The 22382-nt window shown below is 30.3% G+C and overlaps 1 protein-coding gene across 1 annotated transcript in view; it reads right to left on the reverse strand.

The window, feature by feature from the left end:
• LOC127718971 (uncharacterized) overlaps positions 1-22308 on the reverse strand; it is a 39485-nt gene extending 17177 nt beyond the window's left edge. Inside the window, exon 1 of the mRNA XM_052225046.1 lies at positions 22078-22308. The gene's annotated coding sequence lies outside the window, so the exon portion shown is untranslated. The remainder of the gene's footprint in view (positions 1-22077) is intronic.
• Between the last annotated feature and the right edge of the window lie 74 nt (positions 22309-22382).

Below are 22382 nucleotides of genomic sequence, written 5' to 3' on the forward strand. Positions count from 1 at the left end.
TCAAACTATACGTAGCAGACAGAAAATGTGACAATGGCAAATAACCCAATTGGTATAGCAATTGACCCGTTATACAGGACGAGCCGATGTTTGCTTTAACATTAGATGTTTCGAACAGGTGAATCTATGTCTATCAAATATATAGAGAATTCTGATTTTAACAATAAAAAAAAAACAAATGCTGCTACATTGTTTACACATCTTTTTGCCATAAAACACGTCTATTTCTTAAAAAAAAACAATTTCAACACAGAGACAAGGTTAATTGTGTCATGATCGTTAAAACCATACATTTTGCAATCACGAGTGGCCTAATTATTTAAGAATACTAGTTAAAATAAAAATGTGCTTTCTTGATATTGCATTCAACATTGATTTTCTTTTTAACATAATGATACAGTTTTTTTGTAATCTAGACAAGGATAAAAAACGAACAAACCGCCCTGTGTGTCATAATGATACTGGTTGGCCCTCATGTCGTTTCGCTCTTTGACACACAGCAAGTTTGCTCTGTGACTCGTACACATCTCGACTTAAGAGAAATGCATTTAAATGTGCAATATTAAAAGAAAATTCGTCCTCAAAACAATATGTTATCTTCTGTGTTTATAGACAAATGTATATCTATGCACTTAAACATGTGTTTTACAAAAGACTGATCGGATCGAAAAAATCAAGTATTAGTACATTTTGATTGATTGATTGATTGTTGGTTGCTTAACGTCCAGTGGCAAATATTTCATGCATATTCAGGACGAGAACAAATTAACAATAAATACAATAGGTAGGTTCTGTAATAGGGGCGTCCGGGACTAAGGTCGGAGAAATTTAGACTGCCACGGGAAATGAGGGTATATTGGATAGGGACAGAAATTTAGCCTTGCAACAGGTCACCTACAGACCCCTCAAAGAGTTGTTGCAAGGGTTTTTAACGTGCAAAGAGCGTGGCACTCTCTTTACACGAAGCATCGGATTTTACGTCCTCATTCTGACCGGACGTGGCTGCAAATTTGTACATCCCGCACAGCCAAACGGTCGCCCCACTTTAGCAAGGGTTTTACTGCCGGTCGAAGGAAGACCAATGGTGACCATACTTCTATTCCCCAGTCACCCTTGGGGGGAGTACATTTTGAATATAAAGTGCTATACATAGATTTGCATCTTTCATGAAATTTTCAAATAATTTTATCATTTACATTACAGATGGGTGTATTACAGTATAATTGACACCTCACATAACGTAATACGGCGAGCAAGAATAAATGGGACTGAAAAACAGACCTTTACAAATGTTCATACACAAATAGTATCTGGTTTGAGCATAGGTATGATCATAACGTAAATACTACGTTTAATTCATCTATTATTATTTTTAACACCTAATACTTCAACTAATACTACTACCACTTCGACAAGTGAAGTGTTTAACTCATCATTCTTCAAAAAGTATTGTTTATCTGTTTATCAGGCCGGATTTAGTTTTATGGATTAAAATCAACACCTTACATGGTGAAAACATAGACATTTGGCACACGCGATAAACAGCCATTTTGCAATTGTTCATTCGGTTGAGTCACCTCCTAAAATAAAGCAACATATAGTTTAAATATTGTTGTTCTTTTTAATTAAAAACATACTGTCATAATTCGGGACAAGATACCCAGCACCAGGTCGTTTGCAGACTACTTTACAAAAAAGACCATCACCGGAAAGAACTAGTTTTGTTTAATATTAATGTTAATTTTTTTTTAAATGAGTAAACAAGTTTACAATTTGAAAGTTATTTTGTTCAAGTCCAATATTACTTTTACTAATAGAAAATAAAATCTGAGAACAGTTACAAACCTATGACATGCAGTAGGTGTAAATACATGTCGATTTATGTTAAAAATATAGAAAGACAAGTAAACAGAGCAATATAACACGTAATTAGGATGAAACACCACGTCACTACTTAGAATCTATACTTCAAGACCATCAAGTATTATTTGTGATGTTGATACTGAATATTCATCAACAAGTCTTGGTATCTTCCAGGTTTTTTCGAAAAAGTACGAGGTGTTTTTATATATCGCATCTTGCCTTGATCAGTTCCTAATACGTCTCGACGACACGATCAGACGCGACTTTCACATTTAGTCTCGACTGGTCTTCAATAAGCTTGATCTCAATAAGCGCATATATATATATTGATCTTTCGAAATGCCATGTTTTTTGATAGTTTGGTGGAGAAAATAAAAAGATACAATTTTGTCGTCGTCGTCGTCCGTTACCTTTTACAAAAATCTTCTCCTCTGAAACTACTTGGCCAAATTTAACCAAATGTTTTTAGAATGTTGAGATCTACCTACTGTCTCGTTAAGTCATAACAGTCAGATGACTTCTTATATGAGTTTTGCCCTTACATGACAAATTAGGTTTTTTTATTGCACATCATTTTGAAAACAATTATAGATTATCAGAAACCTAAATCAGCATGTATATTAGGAAATAACTGTATTGTATTTCAAGCTTGGCATTCGTAAAACGTATATTTTACTGTCGCAAATTGAGTTTACCTAGCGACGCGTAAATATTTGTCAAGTCCAATAAAAATTGTCGTTAAAAACGAATTGTATTAGAGTGATCAGTTCAACAAGATAGATCCCTTAATAAGTCAAACCTGGCTGAAATCATCAGACAAATTTTAACTGAGTTATTGCGCTTTTATGACGATTTCTACCAATTTCTGGTGTTTAAGGCTGATATCATAAACAGTATAAAAGATAGAAAGAAACTATAACAGGAATAAATGGTCAGCAAGACAAGAATTACAAATTAATTAATATCTAAATGTCAACAGAGTATTTTTGTAGTTTTTTCCATTTAATTGTGTCTAAAAATGGCAGTGTTTTGTTGAACTTTGTTGCCTTTGACAATATTCATTTGATTTTGGACCTTTACATTTAAAGGTAGAATGGAGTAACATTTTTTTAAGGTTACAACACAATTTGAAAATAATGCTTGTATACTTTATTTCATACTTTAATAAATAGAAGTGAAAACAGTTAAATCAAACGGAAGCTAAGATGTTGATCCACACAAATTCCTTTGAAAAAAGTTTTGTTTAATGCATCATTTGTTAACGAAAATATAAGGTGAGTGACACAAGCTCCTTGGAGCCTCTAGTTCTACATGTGACTGATAATTAAAATTACAGTTTAATAGTGTATATTTACTTATTCCTCCTTCATCAACAATGATCATTCTTCAATGTTAGTGCTGTAAACCAACTTATTGTCGCGGATACTTCATCATGTTCATTTCGCGTTAGGTCCTTTTGATTTAATTTCGCGATTTTAAAATATACTTGTAGTATTCGAGTAAGTAACGATTTTCTGTTATCCTTGTCATGATAACATTATTATTTTATTAAATTACGGAATGCTATGTATGTTATCCGTTTAGAGATTATCAACATGACACTGAATGTTATGATTCGAGGGAAATAACCTCTAACTACAGATCAAAAACAAGATACATGTTTACACACTTCAAACTAATAATAATTCATTTCTGATTTAAAAGGCTTGTAAATTTAATACCCTAGTGATTGTATATGGGTGTATTTCATTGATTGCTATTTTCAAGGGCATCTATGACATAAAAACGTAATAAATTATTGAATCGAACACTTCAACAAATTGCATTATATACTCTTGTATGGGAGACTACGTACCAATGATAATTTCACATGTTTTCCGAAAAAGAGGTATATCAGCAAAACCTGTAGGAAGATAAGGTTTTACATGCATTTAGGTTGTTTTTATCAACAGACTGAATAGGTTTTGTTTTTGTTTTGCGAACTTTTAGAAGTAAATTAAACAGTGTGATACATGTACTATAAGTGTATACTTGATACGGATTCATCAGCACTGGAAACGGGAACATAAACAGAGCAAAACAATAACACACATATACCGCACACAACCGATATCTAATAGAAAACAAATGTTTTTCTTTATGACTGAACATGATTTGTAGTAGCTTTTAAGTAAATTCAAAACTTCATTTTATTAGTAAAAGACAATTCGAGCTTAGATACAACTAAACATATTAACATAACGAATGACGTCCATCTCAGAGTTTGTGTTCGTTGCAACAAACTTAACGGCAAAAGGAGAAAATTAATAGAGAAAAACAAGAAAACATACCGCAGCCAACCAATATCTAACAAAGAAAAATAGAAAAATGAATGTCTGATTGACTCAACATGACATGGTGTATAAGTTTATAGAAAACTTCATAAATATGTAAACAACATAAACAAGCTAACAAACAACCAGAGACAGTAACAAAGCAAACGACGTCTTCTACAGTGTTGGTCACGTAGTCGGCTGAAAATGTTTTCTAGACATTTATTGTAATCGTTTTATCAAAATTGAACAATATCAAATTACCGCATATATATACGGATGGCTTGTGTTACGAAGTTTCTGTCAATCGTATGTCCATTGTGCTTTAAAAAAAAGTTTAGTTGTTCTGTCATGTAAATTTCTTATTTAATGATGAGTAAATCTGTTCATAGATACTTTATGCAATAAGGTTAAATATATTTGGTATATGGGTTCCGGTATCACCTGACCTTGACCTCATTTTGACTCGTCGATGACAAAAGTCGCGGAAAGCGAGATCCTGAGATTGATTATCTAGCGACGATGACGACGACGACGGCGTCAGCAATTGTTAAGTTTTCTGTTTAAACTAGTTTGATAATTTCTGGGCTCTGTCCCCTAGGTCATGGTCCAGTGACTTTGAATAAATTAACAATTTTCAATATTAAATTTTCTTTTTAAGTTAGTTTGATAAGAACTACTTGTGATGGATCAATGATATGTTTAATGAAGATGCATTACTATCGGTACACATCAGTCTGACGACATTTTTGAGGCTCTGCCCCCTAGGTCATGGTCCAGTGACTTTCAATTAATTACCAATTGTCAATGTTATGATATTGTAACAATCATATTTGTTTATCTTGGCCTAATTTGTTTTGTGAGGCCTTATAGTTGTTTACAAAATAATTTGATAACTGTGCAGTTTAGAAATCATTGGAACAATCATAGATGCTGATGGAATGATAAGAACTTTCTATTTGACTTACATAACGATTCCAGAATGATCATAATAAAAGATGCGTAATTTAAACGTCTATATTATTCTAGAAGTTTCCGTTCTAAAATTTTCTAGGAGTAACCCTTCTACAGTGTTCTAGAGATTTCCGTGACAACTATATATATACAGATACCGAAATTACAGATCAGACATAGACATTAATATTCTCAGAAGTTGTCTGGAGTTATTTTACAATGACATTTTTATTCACGTTAACTACATCATACTAGATTGTGACCTATTGGACGTAATATTCTGTTTGGATTCCCGAGAAGAATTCCGGATAAAGAAAAGACAACAAATCGGACATATAGTTTGACAGTTAAGTTGACATTTATATTTGTGTAATACATCTTCTAAATTTTTGTATAATAAATCTTGTTTAATTTTATTATTTATTTGTGTCTTTTGTTGGCCTCAATTTAAAGGTACGTAGGTTATGGGCCGGTGAACTTGAATTATTTTGCAATTTTCAACATTAAGTTTTCTGCTGAAGTTAGTTTAATAGAAACTACTTACAATAGTCAACGATATTTTCTATAAAATTACATAACTGTCAGTACATCTCAGTTGGTTGACCATTTCGAGGCCATGCCCACTAGTTCATGGTCCAACAACTTTGAATTGATTAGCAATGTTGCTGTCCATCATATTGTCTTTTTCTGAATTTAATGCCGACAGGCGAGACATGTATCTGTGTCAACAGTTTATTATGGTGTATTGGTCAATGCTAAGTTGTCCTGGTTTAGTCTGTTTCTTGGATATTATAAACAATAGGTCAATTATACTTAGAGAATGGAATGATTGTAAGGTGTACATGTCGCTCTGACTTTGACCTCATTTTCATGGTTCATTGGACAATATAAAGTCTTCATGGTTTGGGCTGTTTCTTGTATAGTATAAGCAATAGGTCAACTACAATTGGTGTATGAAATGATTGTAAGGTTTACTTGTATGTCTGGCTTGGTTTATCTGACTTTGACATCATTTTCATGGATGATTGATAATGTTCAGTTTATATTATCCTTTTAGTAACACTTTATCTTTAGGACTATGAACATACAACCAATCATGACAAGTAAAGCAGGCGACACATTTCAGCGTGTGCACTCTTATTTTTATATTATAATTAGTAGGTCAACTGTATGTGTTGCATGGAATGAGTGAAGGGTGTATATGTCTGTCTGGGAGGACTCATCTGACTTTTACCTAATTTTCATTGTTCATAAGTCAATCTTTATTGTTCATGATTAGATTAGTTTCTTAGTTTCTCAAGTACTATAAAAATATAAGCAAAAGGTTAGTTGTGTTTTGTATATAGAATGATTATATGGCGTACTTGGTTGTCTGGTAGGGTTCATCGAACTTTATTAGTTGAAGAGGAACTGACAAAGCCATACACCGAAAGACGACTTACTGAGAAAAAAATTCCACAAAACACTACATAGACAAGCAAAGACTGAGCAACAAAATAAAAAAAACCCAACAAACTGGGATGATCTCAGATGCTACATTAACCGTGTAACCTTGGTTTGTAATCTAGCAGGACAAATCAAATAGGTTATCAAAATCGTAAGAACAGGTCTGGAGCAAAAGGTTATCAACATAGTAAGAACAAGTCTGGAGCAAACGGTTATCAACATAGTAAGAACAGGTCTGGAGCAAAAGGTTATCAACATAGTAAGAACAGGCCTGGAGCAAAAGGTTATCAACATAGTACGAACAGGTCTGGAGCAAAAGGTTATCAACATAGTAAGAACAGGTCTGGAGCAAAAGGTTATCAACATAGTAAGAACAGGTCTGGAGCAAAAGGTTATCAACATATGCCACTTAAACTTAATCCTAACGTCCACAAACATGAGAGTTGACCTTCTGTTATGTTGTCTTACTGGTATGTACGGGCAGACATTTTTTTTGTCAATATTTGCATTGAGCATGTTGAGGCAGTCTTTTTTTTAAGTGTTTAAATATTTGTATGCCCCCGAAAAAAGTCTGGAGGTATATATAAATCGCCATGTTTGCTCGTCGTTCTGTCTGTCTAATTGTAGAACACAACTTGGAACCGGGTCAACATGTTAAAGGTGGGATATTTGAAATTACGTCATCTGCGGCAGCTGTGACATCAACATTTAGCATGTCTGTTGTTAAGTGATTTTTTTTAGAAATCATTAACTTTGTTAAACTTTCTTTCTTTTAAATTTGGAGAAAATCATTTGTATGACCAACAGACAGTAACAATAGCAAAATTTGAAATTTTTTTTGTCAATTTTTCCGTAGTTGAAGGTACCGGTAAATTTAGAAATTTTGAATTGATAAACTGTTTTTTTTTCTCCTCATTTTACTGTTAAAGACTTTTGTTAATAGTGACAAAATTAACTAGCTATTTAACAGGTTCCACATAAGGAAATTACTGTACCAAGTCAGAAATATGACAGTTGTTTTTAATTCGTTTGGTATATTTGAGCTATTGATTTTGCCATCTGATAGAGGACTTTCCGTTTTGAATTTTTTCTTGGAGTTCGGTATTCTTGTTATTTTACTTTTTATTTATGATACTTCAAACTATGAAAAAAAAATTGAATCTGTTTTATATAGTTCAATGTCAATTTTTATTATAAAACACGTGTACATGGACTTAATTTTAAAAGAAAATACTTCATATTATCGAAATCTTCAGTAATGTACAGCTATCTTTGAGGAGTTGTTTAAATTCATATTTCAACGCATTCATTTTGGTAAATCGGGAGCGCATCCAGATCTAAGATTACTAGTTTAAAATAGTTCTTACATATGATTGATTAGCCTATGGACAATTACAGAGGGACATGTAATATAAATGAATATTTGTAATTGAATTACGTTTGTTAAGGAAGACAACTCTTACAATCACTAATGCTTTTCATTTGGCAGATTTAAATGAAAGGTAGCGGAATTTGCCGATTGTAAGGCATTTGTGATAGCAAGAATCTTCAGAGATGTTATTAATTAACGTGAAATCGAATATAATCTGTGTTATTTTGAAGTTAAGAATATGTTGACATAAAGGTACTAGTGATTTATAAAATTTAAATCCGTTCACAAAGTTCTATTTTCAAAATGCCTTGAAAAACAGTTATATTTTACTTTGAACAATTTTAGATGTTTCTAACTTTCAGGGCTATTTGCCAGAGTGACTGGTTTAATAGACTGTGCAGTTGCTATAGCAGCGGCTGGAACGGCTGCCAATGCTGTAACTGCCGGTGCAAGTGTACTTAATGGCCTTTTAGGTGGTTCCGGTTATAGTGTTGCATGTACGGTGTAAGTAGAAAACTGGACCAAATACCCTTTGATTTACCCCGAATCATACATAAATGGTGTATTATTCAAGCTCCACCGGTGGTAGTGAAACCAGGACAAAGGGAACAGTTCGTAAGTAGCAGACTCTCAAAGCCGGTTTAAATGTTTCTCTATACTATTAACACAGGGAGATAGATATAGTATGATTGTCGATGGGGCAACTATCCACCAGAAAGCATCAATAAAGCACCGTATGGCCTTCAACAAAGAGTAAAATCCATAAAGTATAGTTAGCTATCGCAGTCTCTGACATGAAAATAATGAAACAAATTCAAACGAGAAATGGTCTGATTTATGACTAAAAAATAAACGAAAAACAAATATAACAATCAGCAAACAACGACGTCCACTGAATTGCAGGTTTCTGATTTTGGACAGGCACAAAGAACATTACGGGGTTATTATGTTTTCATCATATTCATTATTCAACCCTCCACTAAAAGTGGTGTAACAACAAAACATCAGAAAAAAAATGTTAACAGAAATTCTTAACTGTTCATCAAAATCTGGTACCCATTTATAAAGGCTCAGCCAAAAATAGATCTTCTCAGTAATTTTTCAAAGACACTATGTTTTACTTCTGTGTATAATGTACAAGTAACTCTCTCCCATGTAGAGTTATCTACTAGAGAGCAAGGACCGATAACTCTGCATGGGAGAGAGTTACCTGTACATTATATACCGTTGAAAAAGTATCGTATAATCATCCGTACATTAGTATGTTACCTATTCTTCTATAACTTGCCCTTATATTACCACAACGCTCTCCCACTCTTTTTCTAACGTATCCATATACGGCGGACTTCGAGATAACGAGGGTCAACTGTATTATCACAATGGTCTCCCAATCTTCTTTCATTTGTCCATATATTAGCACAACGGTCTCCCATTTTTCTTTAACTTATTCGTATATTACCACAACGGCCTCTCCTTCTTCTTAAACTTATCCATATAGTTCTTTAACGTTTGTCTATATTTGTTTACTTTAAAAAAAATCTACCGTACTTGCACTAAGACGGTACTTTTTGACGGGAAATAGAAAAATGTGCAAAATGTGATGTAAAATACGGAGAATATGTATGTCTTACATTAAACTATAACTATCAAGGGTAATTTTTACTGTTTCTTTCATTCTGGATACAAAATACCTACACTGACATCATTACTTTTCAGCCATGTAGTAAAAATAGTAAGTGCATTCAATATTCAATGATTCAGCTATCAGAAACAATTTACCAACCAGTGGAGCACAGGTCATCAGCTTTATACAGAAAGCCCCACCCCCGCTCATTCATCCCTCCCAAATGGCTGGTCCGTAATGCCGTATGTTTATTTACTGAATTTACCCCTAATATGATCTTTACGGGGTCAGTAAATTCCATATTGGGTGAGAGCGAGCCCCAATGTGTAGTTGCAGTTCAGTTTTTTTTGTTGTTCCGTTGTTTTCCTCTTATAGTTGATGTGTTTCCCTCGGTTTTGGTTTATGACCCGGATTTGTTTTTCGCTAAATCGATTTACAGTACTTGCAACCTTAGGCGTTACTGTTTGACGTGAACTTGACTGATCGGTGAATGATCGGTGACGGATGTTTGACTGATCGATGACTGATCGGTGATCGATGACCCATAGAATCCGTCAGATACGTCAAATTAGCTATGTGAGAGTTACCGTGACAACGGTCAGCGATCGATCAGTAAAGTAATTATATGCACGGATCGGACGGATACGTATATAATTAAAATGAATTCATGACAAATCGCCCCACTGGCAAATCGCCCCACACCTAACCGCCCCACTTTTTCACCAACTCGCCCCACTTTTTCACCAACTCGCCCCACCTTCTAAAAAATCGCCCCACTCTTGTTTACCTACTCGCCCCACTTATGAAAAGGGTTAAAATACCGCTGAAATAAGGTATGCCAACTCGCCCCACTCATGACAAATAGATAAACCACGATGAATTCAGTAATGCCAACTCGCCCCACTTATGAAAACTTGAAGATGCAATCCCGTTGTATATCTGTGTTCCTGTCCTACTTATAAATAAAATCAATACCTATACAAACTTAGATAAACATGTTTTCGTAGTTCTTTTCTTTTTGTTGAAATAAAGCAGAAAGAAGTGAGTATCAGTATTTCTGCGACTTGAATGCCAACTAGCCCCACTTATGAAAAATAGAAAAATCCTGATGAATTGAGTCATGCCAACTCGCTCCACTTATGAAAAAGGAAGTAATGCCGTTGAATTTACGTCTGCCAACTCACCCCACTGATAAATAAAAGTATGTACAGAATTAAAGCCTACCAACTAGCCCCACTTATGAATAAAAGAATAAAACTGCAATGAATTTAACCTATTCGCCCCACTTGTGAAAACGTTAGAAATGCATCATGTTTTTTTGTTATTTTCTTTTGGTTGAAATCATAGTAAAGCAGAAAGAAGTAAGCATCAGCATTTCTGTGACGTTTTTTTTTTACTGGTAAATATATTCAATGTTTTATAAGATAAGTAAAGAATCATGTGTGTTTACATAATTTTACTCTCAGATGACAGGTTTGCACATCTACATAAGTATGCATAACAATAACATTTTAAACAAACATACATTAAATCAATTATGACTGGCATGATAACATAAAACGAAGTACTAGATAAAATGTCAGCACTAGAAACATGAACATGAATACACATATATGGCATACAATAGATTGTCATAGTTTTTTAGTATTCTGTGTAGATTAGTTTTCATTTAAGTGGGGCGAGTTGGCAGACCTGAAAATTATATATTCATCTAGATTTTACCATTTTTTCATTAAGTGGGGCGAGTTGGCAGGAGAAAAATTAACGGGATTTAACCCTTTTCACAAATGGGGCGATTTTTTAAAAAGTGGGGCGAGTTGGTAAACCAGTTTGGGGTGATTTTTTTAAAAGTGGGGCGAGTTGGTGAAAAAGTGGGGCGATTTGGTGTGGGGCGATTTGCCAGTGGGGCGATTTGTCCTGCTTCCATTAAAATTCTTATGTAAAACGAACTCCACAGTATGTACATTCGATATACGCGGACCTCTACGAGGACACCTTTACTCGTTAATATGTAATCAACTTAGTCGCAATAACACATAAAAAAAATACATAAATTAATGTTCACGAATTATATGTATTACTTCATATTCTCTTATTTTGATAAAGAATGCAATCATTTCTTTATTGTTATGGAAGTTATTGACCGCCATTGGATTTTTTGTACTTTTTGTAGTTCAGGATTGGTTGTTTTTTCATAAAATTAAAAGAATATCAGAGAAAATATACTAAAATGTTGTTTGCAATGTATAAAATTACTAATTTTTTTTCTTTTGATAAAAAATATCAAATATTGCAATGTTATTTGTAACTAGTTATTTCAAAGGCCTCAAGATAAGTTTTTTATAAGAATTTTAATAATGTAAGTAGAATAATACTTAAACTTTTGTTTGTGTTGAATAAATATACAATAATTTCTTTATTTTGATAGAGATTATGATTTCAGTACTTTTTGTACATGAGATTGGTTGTTTTTCAAAAATTATGCTGAATTTCAGGGAAAAGATATTTATTTTTTGTTTGTGTTGCTTAAAAATGTAAATATTTCTTCTTTTTTATCAGAAATAATGGAAAGTCAATTACAATCAGTCATTATAAATGCCTTTAGATAAGTAATTTTGTATAAAATGTGAATAATTGAAGGATAAATATGCATAAACTTTTGTTTTTGTTGAATAAGAATGCAATCATTTCTTTATTTTAATGGAAATTATCGACCGCCATTGGATTTTGTAATTTTTGTAGTTTAGGATTGGTTGTTTTTCATCAAAAAATAAAAGAATATCAGAGAAAATATACTAAAATGTTGTTCTCATTGTTTAAAATTATCAATTTTTCTTTTTATGCTAACAAAAAATGCAATGTTATTTGTAAATAGTTATTTCAAAGGCTCGAGATAAGTTTTTTTATAAGAATTTTAATAATGTAAGTGTAATAATACTTAAACATTTGTTTGTGTTGAATACATATACAATAGTTTTAGTCTTTATTTTGATAGAGATTATGATTTCAGTACTTTTTGTACATCAGGATTTGTTTGTTTTTCATAAATTATGCTGAATTTCAGGGAAAAGATACTAAATTTTGTTCGTGTTGCTTAAAAATGCAAATATTTCTTCCTTTATATCAGAAATAATGCAACGTCAATTGCAATCTGTCATTATAAATGCCTTTTGATAAGTACTTTTGTATACAATATGAATAATTGAAGGATAGATATGCATAAACTTTTGTTTTTGTTGAATAAAAATGCAATCATTTCTTTATTTGAATGGAAATTATTGACCGCCATTGAATTTTGTACTTTTTGTAGTTCAGGATTGGTTGTTTTTCATAAAATTAAAAGAATATCAGAGAAAATATACTAAAATATTGTTCGCATTGGTTAAACTTATTAATTTTTCTTTAATGATAATAAAAACTTCAATGTTATTTGTAACTAGTTATTTCAAAAGCCTCAAGATAAGTTTTTTTGTAAGAATTTTAATAATGTAAGTAGAATAATACTTAAACTTTTATCTGTGTTGAATACATATACAATAATTTCTTTATTATGATGGAAATCATGAAACACCATTTGATTTCAGTACTTTTTGTACACAGAATTGGTTGTTTTTCATAAATTATGCTAAATTTCAGGGAAAAGATACTAAATTTTTGTTCACATTGCTTAAAAATTCAAATATTTCTTCCTTTATATCATAAATAATGCATCGTCAATTGCAATCAGTCATTATAAATCCCTTTAGATAAGTAATTTTGTATAAAATGTGAATAATTGAAGGATAGATATGCATAAAATTTTGTTTTTGTTGAATAAGAATGCAATCATTTTTTTATTTGAATGGAAATTATTGACCACCATTGGATTTTGTACTTTTTGTAGTTCAGGATTGGTTGTTTTTCATAAAATTAAAAGAATATCAGAGAAAATATACTAAAATATTGTTCGCATTGGTTAAACTTATCAATTTTTCTTTTTATGATAATAAAAAATTCAATGTTATTTGTAACTAGTTATTTCAAAGGCCTCTAGATAAGTTTTTTTGTAAGAATTTTAATAATGTAAGTAGAATAATACTTAAACTTTTATCTGTGTTGAATACATATACATTAATTTCTTTATTTTGATAGAGATTATGATTTCAGTACTTTTTGTTCATGAGATTGGTTGTTTTTCAAAAATTATGCTGAATTTCAGGGAAAAGATATTTAATTTTTGTTTGTGTTGCTTAAAAATGTAAATATTTCTTCTTTTTTATCAGAAATAATGGAAAGTCAATTACAATCAGTCATTATAAATGCCTTTAGATAAGTAATTTTGTATAAAATGTGAATAATTGAAGGATAAATATGCATAAACTTTTGTTTTTGTTGAATAAGAATGCAATCATTTCTTTATTTTAATGGAAATTATTGACCGCCATTGGATTTTGTACTTTTTGTAGTTTAGGATTGGTTGTTTTTCATCAAAAAATAAAAGAATATCAGAGAAAATATACTAAAATGTTGTTCTCATTGTTTAAAATTATCAATTTTTCTTTTTATGCTAACAAAAAATGCAATGTTATTTGTAAATAGTTATTTCAAAGGCTCGAGATAAGTTTTTTATAAGAATTTTAATAATGTAAGTGTAATAATACTTAAACATTTGTTTGTGTTGAATACATATACAATAGTTTCAGTCTTTATTTTGATAGAGATTATGATTTCAGTACTTTTTGTACATCAGGATTTGTTTGTTTTTCATAAATTATGCTGAATTTCAGGGAAAAGATGCTAAATTTTGTTCGTGTTGCTTAAAAATGCAAATATTTCTTCCTTTATATCAGAAATAATGCAACGTCAATTGCAATCTGTCATTATAAATGCCTTTTGATAAGTACTTTTGTATACAATATGAATAATTGAAGGATAGATATGCATAAACTTTTGTTTTTGTTGAATAAAAATGCAATCATTTCTTTATTTGAATGGAAATTATTGACCGCCATTGAATTTTGTACTTTTTGTAGTTCAGGATTGGTTGTTTTTCATAAAATTAAAAGAATATCAGAGAAAATATACTAAAATATTGTTCGCATTGGTTAAACTTATTAATTTTTCTTTAATGATAATAAAAACTTCAATGTTATTTGTAACTAGTTATTTCAAAAGCCTCAAAATAAGTTTTTTTGTAAGAATTTTAATAATGTAAGTAGAATAATACTTATACTTTTATCTGTGTTGAATACATATATAATAATTTCTTTATTATGATGGAAATCATGAAACACCATTTGATTTCAGTACTTTTTGTACACAGAATTGGTTGTTTTTCATAAATTATGCTAAATTTCAGGGAAAAGATACTAAATTTTTGTTCACATTGCTTAAAAATTCGAATATTTCTTCCTTTATATCATAAATAATGCATCGTCAATTGCAATCAGTCATTATAAATGCCTTTAGAAAAGTAATTTTGTATAAAATGTGAATAATTGAAGGATAGATATGCATAAAATTTTGTTTTTGTTGAATAAGAATGCAATCATTTTTTTATTTGAATGGAAATTATTGACCGCCATTGGATTTTGTACTTTTTGTAGTTCAGGATTGGTTGTTTTTTATAAAATTAAAAGAATATCAGAGAAAATATACTAAAATATTGTTCGCATTGGTTAAACTTATCAATTTTTCTTTTTATGATAATAAAAAATTCAATGTTATTTGTAACTAGTTATTTCAAAGGCCTCTAGATAAGTTTTTTTGTAAGAATTTTAATAATGTAAGTAGAATAATACTTAAACTTTTATCTGTGTTGAATACATATACATTAATTTCTTTATTTTGATAGAGATTATGATTTCAGTACTTTTTGTACATGAGATTGGTTGTTTTTCAAAAAATATGCTGAATTTCAGGGAAAAGATATTTAATTTTTGTTTGTGTTGCTTAAAAATGTAAATATTTCTTCTTTTTTATCAGAAATAATGGAAAGTCAATTACAATCAGTCATTATAAATGCCTTTAGATAAGTAATTTTGTATAAAATGTGAATAATTGAAGGATAAATATGCATAAACTTTTGTTTTTGTTGAATAAGAATGCAATCATTTCTTTATTTTAATGGAAATTATTGACCACCATTGGATTTTGTACTTTTTGTAGTTTAGGATTGGTTGTTTTTCATCAAAAAATAAAAGAATATCAGAGAAAATATACTAAAATGTTGTTCGCATTGTTTAAAATTATCAATTTTTCTTTTTATGCTAACAAAAAATGCAATGTTATTTGTAAATAGTTATTTCAAAGGCCTCTAGATAAGTTTTTTTGTAAGAATTTTAATAATGTAAGTAGAATAATACTTAAACTTTTATCTGTGTTGAATACATATACATTAATTTCTTTATTTTGATAGAGATAATGAACCGCCATTTGATTTCAGTACTTTTTGTACACAGAATTGGTTGTTTTTCATAAATTATGCTGAATTTCAGGGAAAAGATACTAAATTTTTGTTCGTGTTGCTGAAAAATTCCAATATTTTTTCCTTTATATCAGAAATAATGCAACGTCAATTGCGATCAGTCATTATAAATACCTTTAGATAAGTAATTTTGTATAAATGTGAATAATTGAAGGATAGATATGCATAAAATTTTGTTTTTGTTGAATAAGAATGCAATCATTTTTTTATTTGAATGGAAATTATTGACCGCCATTGGATTTTGTACTTTTTGGAGTTTAGGATTGGTTGTTTTTCATAAAATTAAAAGAATATCAGAGAAAATATACTAAAATATTGTTCGCATTGGTTAAACTAATCAATTTTTCTTTTTATGATAATAAAAAATTCAATGTTATTTGTAACTAGTTATTTCAAAGGCCTCTAGATAAGTTTTTTTGTAAGAATTTTAATAATGTAAGTAGAATAATACTTAAACTTTTATCTGTGTTGAATACATATACAATAATTTCTTTATTATGATGGAAATCATGAAACACCATTTGATTTCAGTACTTTTTGTACACAGGATTGGTTGTTTTTCATAAATTATGCTAAATTTCAGGGAAAAGATACTAAATTTTTGTTCACATTGCCTAAAAATTCAAATATTTCTTCCTTTATATCAGAAATAATGCATCGTCAATTGCAATCAGTCATTATAAATGCCTTTAGATAAGTAATTTTGTATAAAATGTGAATATTTGAAGGATAAATATGCATAAACTTTTGTTTTTGTTGAATAAGAATGCTATCATTTCTTTATTTTAATGGAAATTATTGACTGCCATTGGATTTTGTACTTTTTGTAGTTCAGGATTGGTTGTTTTTTGATAAAATTAAAAGAATATCAGGGAAAATATACTAAAATGTTGTTCGCATTGTTTAAAATTACCAATTTTTCTTTTTATGATAACAAAAAATGCAATGTTATTTGTAACTAGTTATTTCAAAGGCCTCAAGATAAGTTTTTGTATAAGAATTTTAATTATGTAAGTAGAATAATACTTAAACTTTTTTTTGTGTTGAATACATATACAATAGTTTCTTTATTTTGATAGAAATTATGATTTCAGTACTTTTTGTACATTAGGATCGCATGGTTTGTTTTTCATAAATTATGCTGAATTTGAGGGAAAAGATACTAAATTTTTGTTTGCCTTGCTTAAAAATGCAAATATTTCTTCCTTTATATCAGAAATAATGCTACATCAATTGCAATCAGTCATTATAAATGCCTTTAGATAAGTTATTTTGTATAAAATGTTAATAATTGAAGGATAAATATGCATAAACTTTTGTTTTTGTTGAATAAGAATGCAATCATTTCTTTATTTTAATGGAAACTATTGACCGCCATTGGATTTTGTACTTGTTGTAGTTCAGGATTGGTTGTTTTTCATAAAACCAAAAGAATATCAGAGAAAATATACTAAAATGTTGTTCTCATTGTTTAAAATTACCAATTTTTGTTTTTATGATAACTAAAAATTCAATGTTATTTGTAACTAGTTATTTCAAAAGCCTCGAGATAATTTTTTTTTATAAGAATTTCAATAATGTAAGGAGAATAATACTTAAACTTTTATTTATGGTGAATGGATATACAATAATTTCTTTATTTTGATAGAAATCATGAACCACCATTTGATTTCAGTACTTTTTGTACATCAGGATTGGTTGTTTATCATAAATTATGCTGAATTTCAGGGAAAAGATATTAAATTTTTGTTCGTGTTGCTTAAAAATTCAAATATTTCTCCCTTTATATCAGAAATAATGCAACGTCAATTGCAATCAGTCATTATAAATGCCTTTAGATAAGTAATTTTGTATAAAATGTGAATAATTGAAGGAAAAATATGCATAAGCTTTTGTTTTTTGTTGAATAAGAATGCAATCATTTCTTTATTTGAATGGAAATTATTGACCGCCATTGGATTTTGAACTTTTTGTAGTTCAGGATTGGTTGTCTTTCATAGAATTAAAAGAATATCAGAGAAAAATATACTAAAATATTGTTCGCATTGGTTAAAATTACCAATTTTTCATTTTATGATAACAAAAACTGCAATGTTATTTGTAAATAGTTATTTCAAAGGCCTCGAGATAATTTTTTTTGTAAGAATTTTAATAATGAAAGTAGAATAATACATAAACTTTTGTTTTTGTTGAAAACATCTACAATAATTTCTTTATTTTGATAGAGATTATGAACCGCCATTTGATTTCAGTACTTTTTGTACATCAGAATTGGTTGTTTGATCATAAATTATGCTGAATATCAGGGAAAAGATACTAAATTTTTGTTCGTGTTGCTTAAAAATTCAAATATTTTTTCCTTTATATCAGAAATAATGCAACATCAATTGCAATCAGTCTTTATAAATGCCTTTAGATAAGTAATTTTGTATAAAATGTGAATAATTGAAGGATAAATATGCATAAAATTTAGTTTTTGTTGAATAAGAATGCAATCATTTCTTTATTTGAATGGAAATTATTGACCGCCATTGGATTTTGTACTTTTTGTAGTTCAGGATTGGTTGTATTTCATAGAATTAAAAGAATATCAGAGAAAATATACAAAAATATTGTTCACATTGTTTAAAATTACCAATTTTTCTTTTTATGATAAAAAAAATGCAATGTTATTTGTAACTAGTTATTTCAATGGCCTCGAGATAAGTTTTTTTATAAGAATTTTAATAATGAAAGTAGAATAATACTTTAACTTTGGTTTTTGTTGAAAACATAATACAAAAATTTCTTTATTTTGATAGAAATAATGAACCGCCATTTGATTTCAGTACTACATGTATATGTACATCAGAATTGGTTGTTTTTCAAAAATTATGCTGAATTTCAGGGAAAAGATACTAAATTTTTGTTCGCATTGCTTAAAAATGCAAATATTTCTTCTTTTTTTATCAGAAATAATGGAACGTCAATTGCAATCAGTCATTATAAATACCTTTAGATAAGTAATTTTGTAAACAATGTGAATAATTGAAGGATAAATATGCATACACTTTTGTTTTTGTTGAATAAGAATGCTATCATTTCTTTATTTTAATGGAGCATTTTCGGGGAAAAATTCCCAATCGCGATAAAAATCATTTTAGCACTCTTCGGGTATGAAAATTTATAACCTAAATAATAACGAAAATCACCATTCTTTTATAATAATATTTAAAATCAGTTTTATTTGTATATTTCTTTTATTTTTAAATTCTTAAAACTTTGCCGAATAATTATTAATAAAAATGTTGATCTATTGTACTTGAACGTTTCGTATTTTCCGTGGCGCCATTTTAATTAAATGAAACGAAACTAAGATTCCGTAATTTGTATTAGTTAATCATGTGACGTAGTAGAGTTCAATCCGTCAGAAAGGTCTATCAGTCCGATCCGTCAGATCCGTCCGATCAGTCAAATATTTTTACTATAAGTCTGACGGATTGCTGACGTGAGTTTGACGCAAACTTGACTGATCGGTGACTGATCGATGACCGCTGACTGATCGCTAAAACAGTTACGCCTAAGGTTGCAAGTACTGTATGACTTGAACAGCGATATACTACTGTTGCGTTTATTTACTGATCCCGTTTATGTGACGAATTTATCTTACCGACTTCCTTAATATGGAAAGTTTAGACGTAGTTTGATATCACAATTTTTACAAAACATCAAACAGAACATGAGTAATATACACCGAGAAAGTCAGCGTCTCTCAGATATGTTTATGTCTAAAAGCATGAACTCGTCATAATTAAGTAGATTTACAATGAATGTTAATTTGAGTTTTTTACAAGAGAAAACTTACTCTGCTACTTACCAATTATTTGAACATCGCCCACTGATTGTGTAGCTAAAATATAACACGTCCACTGACCATATATTCAATATTCACGGTTCCCACGTGTTCGCTTTTAACCAATGTTATTCTTAGAAATTTATAGGAGGTAACATAACGAAGGACACATGAACGTTAATGTACACACATCGTAATTATCATTCTTTCTGCATATCCTATAAAGTACCAAGCAAATATATGTATTGTAACCCAAAAACTATGCATTTCCTTTCGATGACATGCAAATTAAGGATATTCATTCTACACTTTTCATGGCCTTGGATTCTAAAAGTATGACAGTTGTAAATATAGAGGTGTCCTTTGGGTGTAATACTGCCAAATTATAGAACGTCACCTCCGGTTTCACACGACAGAGGGTCGAACAATAATATTCAACTGAATTTGAGAGTGGTAGAAATTTAACCCTGCATTTCATTTCAGAAAAAGAGTCTGAGTCATAAACATATATCTGGGGCGTCTCAAATACATGTAATCATTATTTTTAATTTGGTGTGTCAATAAAATATTTTGAAAACTTGAGGTTACATGGTTACTAAATCTTTTAAACTGGAAAAAGGGGGTGACAATTTGATTGGTTAACTTCCATTGAGTGGTTTTTATCTTATATGCAATAAAATGTATGTGATATTTTGTCTGTAGTACTGGACAGGATAATACTTTACTAATGCCAAGTATATCCTTATTTAAATCAAATCTAAATTCTTCAAATTTTTTAGAAAAGTGCGAATTTAATACCGACAAATATCGGAACATCAATGGTAGTTATACTTCTTTATATGGCAGAGAAAACATCTCACACCAACATGTTTTTTTTTCAAATAATTTCCTTTTCGATGCATTTCTTTATATCATATTCTTAATTTTTTAATGATAAAGTTATACATTGACGGCTTTGGTGATTTCCTGTGCACAATGATATACGATCAGTGTCTTTACTTAGTATATGAAGTTTAAATCTGAATTAAACACTATGTTTAGAAAAATTGATATTTCATAGTGTGTTTTTCTTTGTTGTGATTTTACACTATTGTTTTAGGTTGGGTGAAGGTTGGCGCATATTAAAACGTTTAAACCCGTTGCATTTGTTTGCACCTGTCCTAAGTCAGGAACCTAATGTTCAGTGGTTGTCGTTTGTTGATGTGGTTCATAACTGTTTCTCGTTTCTCGTTTTTTAATAGATTAGACCGTTGGTTTTCCCGTTTAAATGGTTTCACACTGGTCATTTTGGGGGCCCTTTATAGTTTGCTGTATAGTGTGAGCCAATTTTCCGAGTTGAAGGCCGTACTTTGAGCTATAATGGTTTACTTTTACAAATTGAGACTTGGATGGAGAGTTGTCTCATTGGCACTCATACCACATCTTTTTATATCTATCTATGACTAATATCAAAATCATGTTTAAGGCTGCAGGTGAGGCTCACCAATACATGCTAACTGTTTCTTCAAAACGCTAACTTTTATAAAACACAGTTGTTTGAAAAGAACTTAAAAAGTGTCAGGGGAAATACGTGATTTTGAAACCAACAGTTATCAAGTGAAACGTTAGCCTTTCAAGACCGTTATAATCATGATAATTATTTGGACTAGTATTGTGAAAATAATTGTAAATTTTTGGATCTGGTTTCATATAATTGTATGAAATTCAAGATTATATATACGTCACAAAAATACATCACGGTTTGTGGTGTGGTGTGCTGTTGTAAAAGGAAGATGTCCGTTGTTATTCTGCGGTTTACATGTTGAAATGTACTATTATATTATTTATTTATGCGTTTCTCTGTTCGTGCGTTTGTTTGTACTGTATTCCTGTCACGTCGTGTTGTCATTTTAGCGATATTTTTAAATATTGCTTTATAAGCGGAAGGTTTTGATAGCCATAAAATTAGGTTCAACCCACAATTTGTTTCTTAAAATGCCCTGTACCAAGTCAGGAATATGGCAGTTGTTATTAAATAGTCCGTTTCTATGTATGTTGGCGTTAGCTATTGTTACACTGCAGTGTTTCTGTTGTTTCATTGTTTTCCTCTTAAAGTAGACATGTTTCCCGCGGTTTTAGTTTGTAACCCGGATTTATTTTCTCTCAATCGATTTAATTACTTTTGAACAGCGGTATATTACTGTTGCCTTTATTTGAATCCATACTCACTTCGTATTTTATCGTCTTTTTCCGTAAGTTCACTCTGTCTGATCTATTTTTACCCCCAGACAGTTGATTATGATGTGTATTTGATTCCTGATTTGCATTGGCCACAAGTCAATTATTATGTCAAATTTTACTTCATTTCCTCTGATCTGATGTGATGTTACGAAATCGTGAAAACAATATCACTCCACTCTCTACAGTGAACTAATTTTAGATTTAAACCAGCTGGAGTGAAGACATATCGTATTCTCGAGTATAATCTATATTAAACTACGTAAAAGCATTGATATAAATATATCACATATCAT

Source organism: Mytilus californianus, unplaced genomic scaffold (assembly GCF_021869535.1).
Source record: "Mytilus californianus isolate M0D057914Y unplaced genomic scaffold, xbMytCali1.0.p SCAF_10, whole genome shotgun sequence".
NCBI lineage: Eukaryota > Metazoa > Mollusca > Bivalvia > Mytilida > Mytilidae > Mytilus > Mytilus californianus.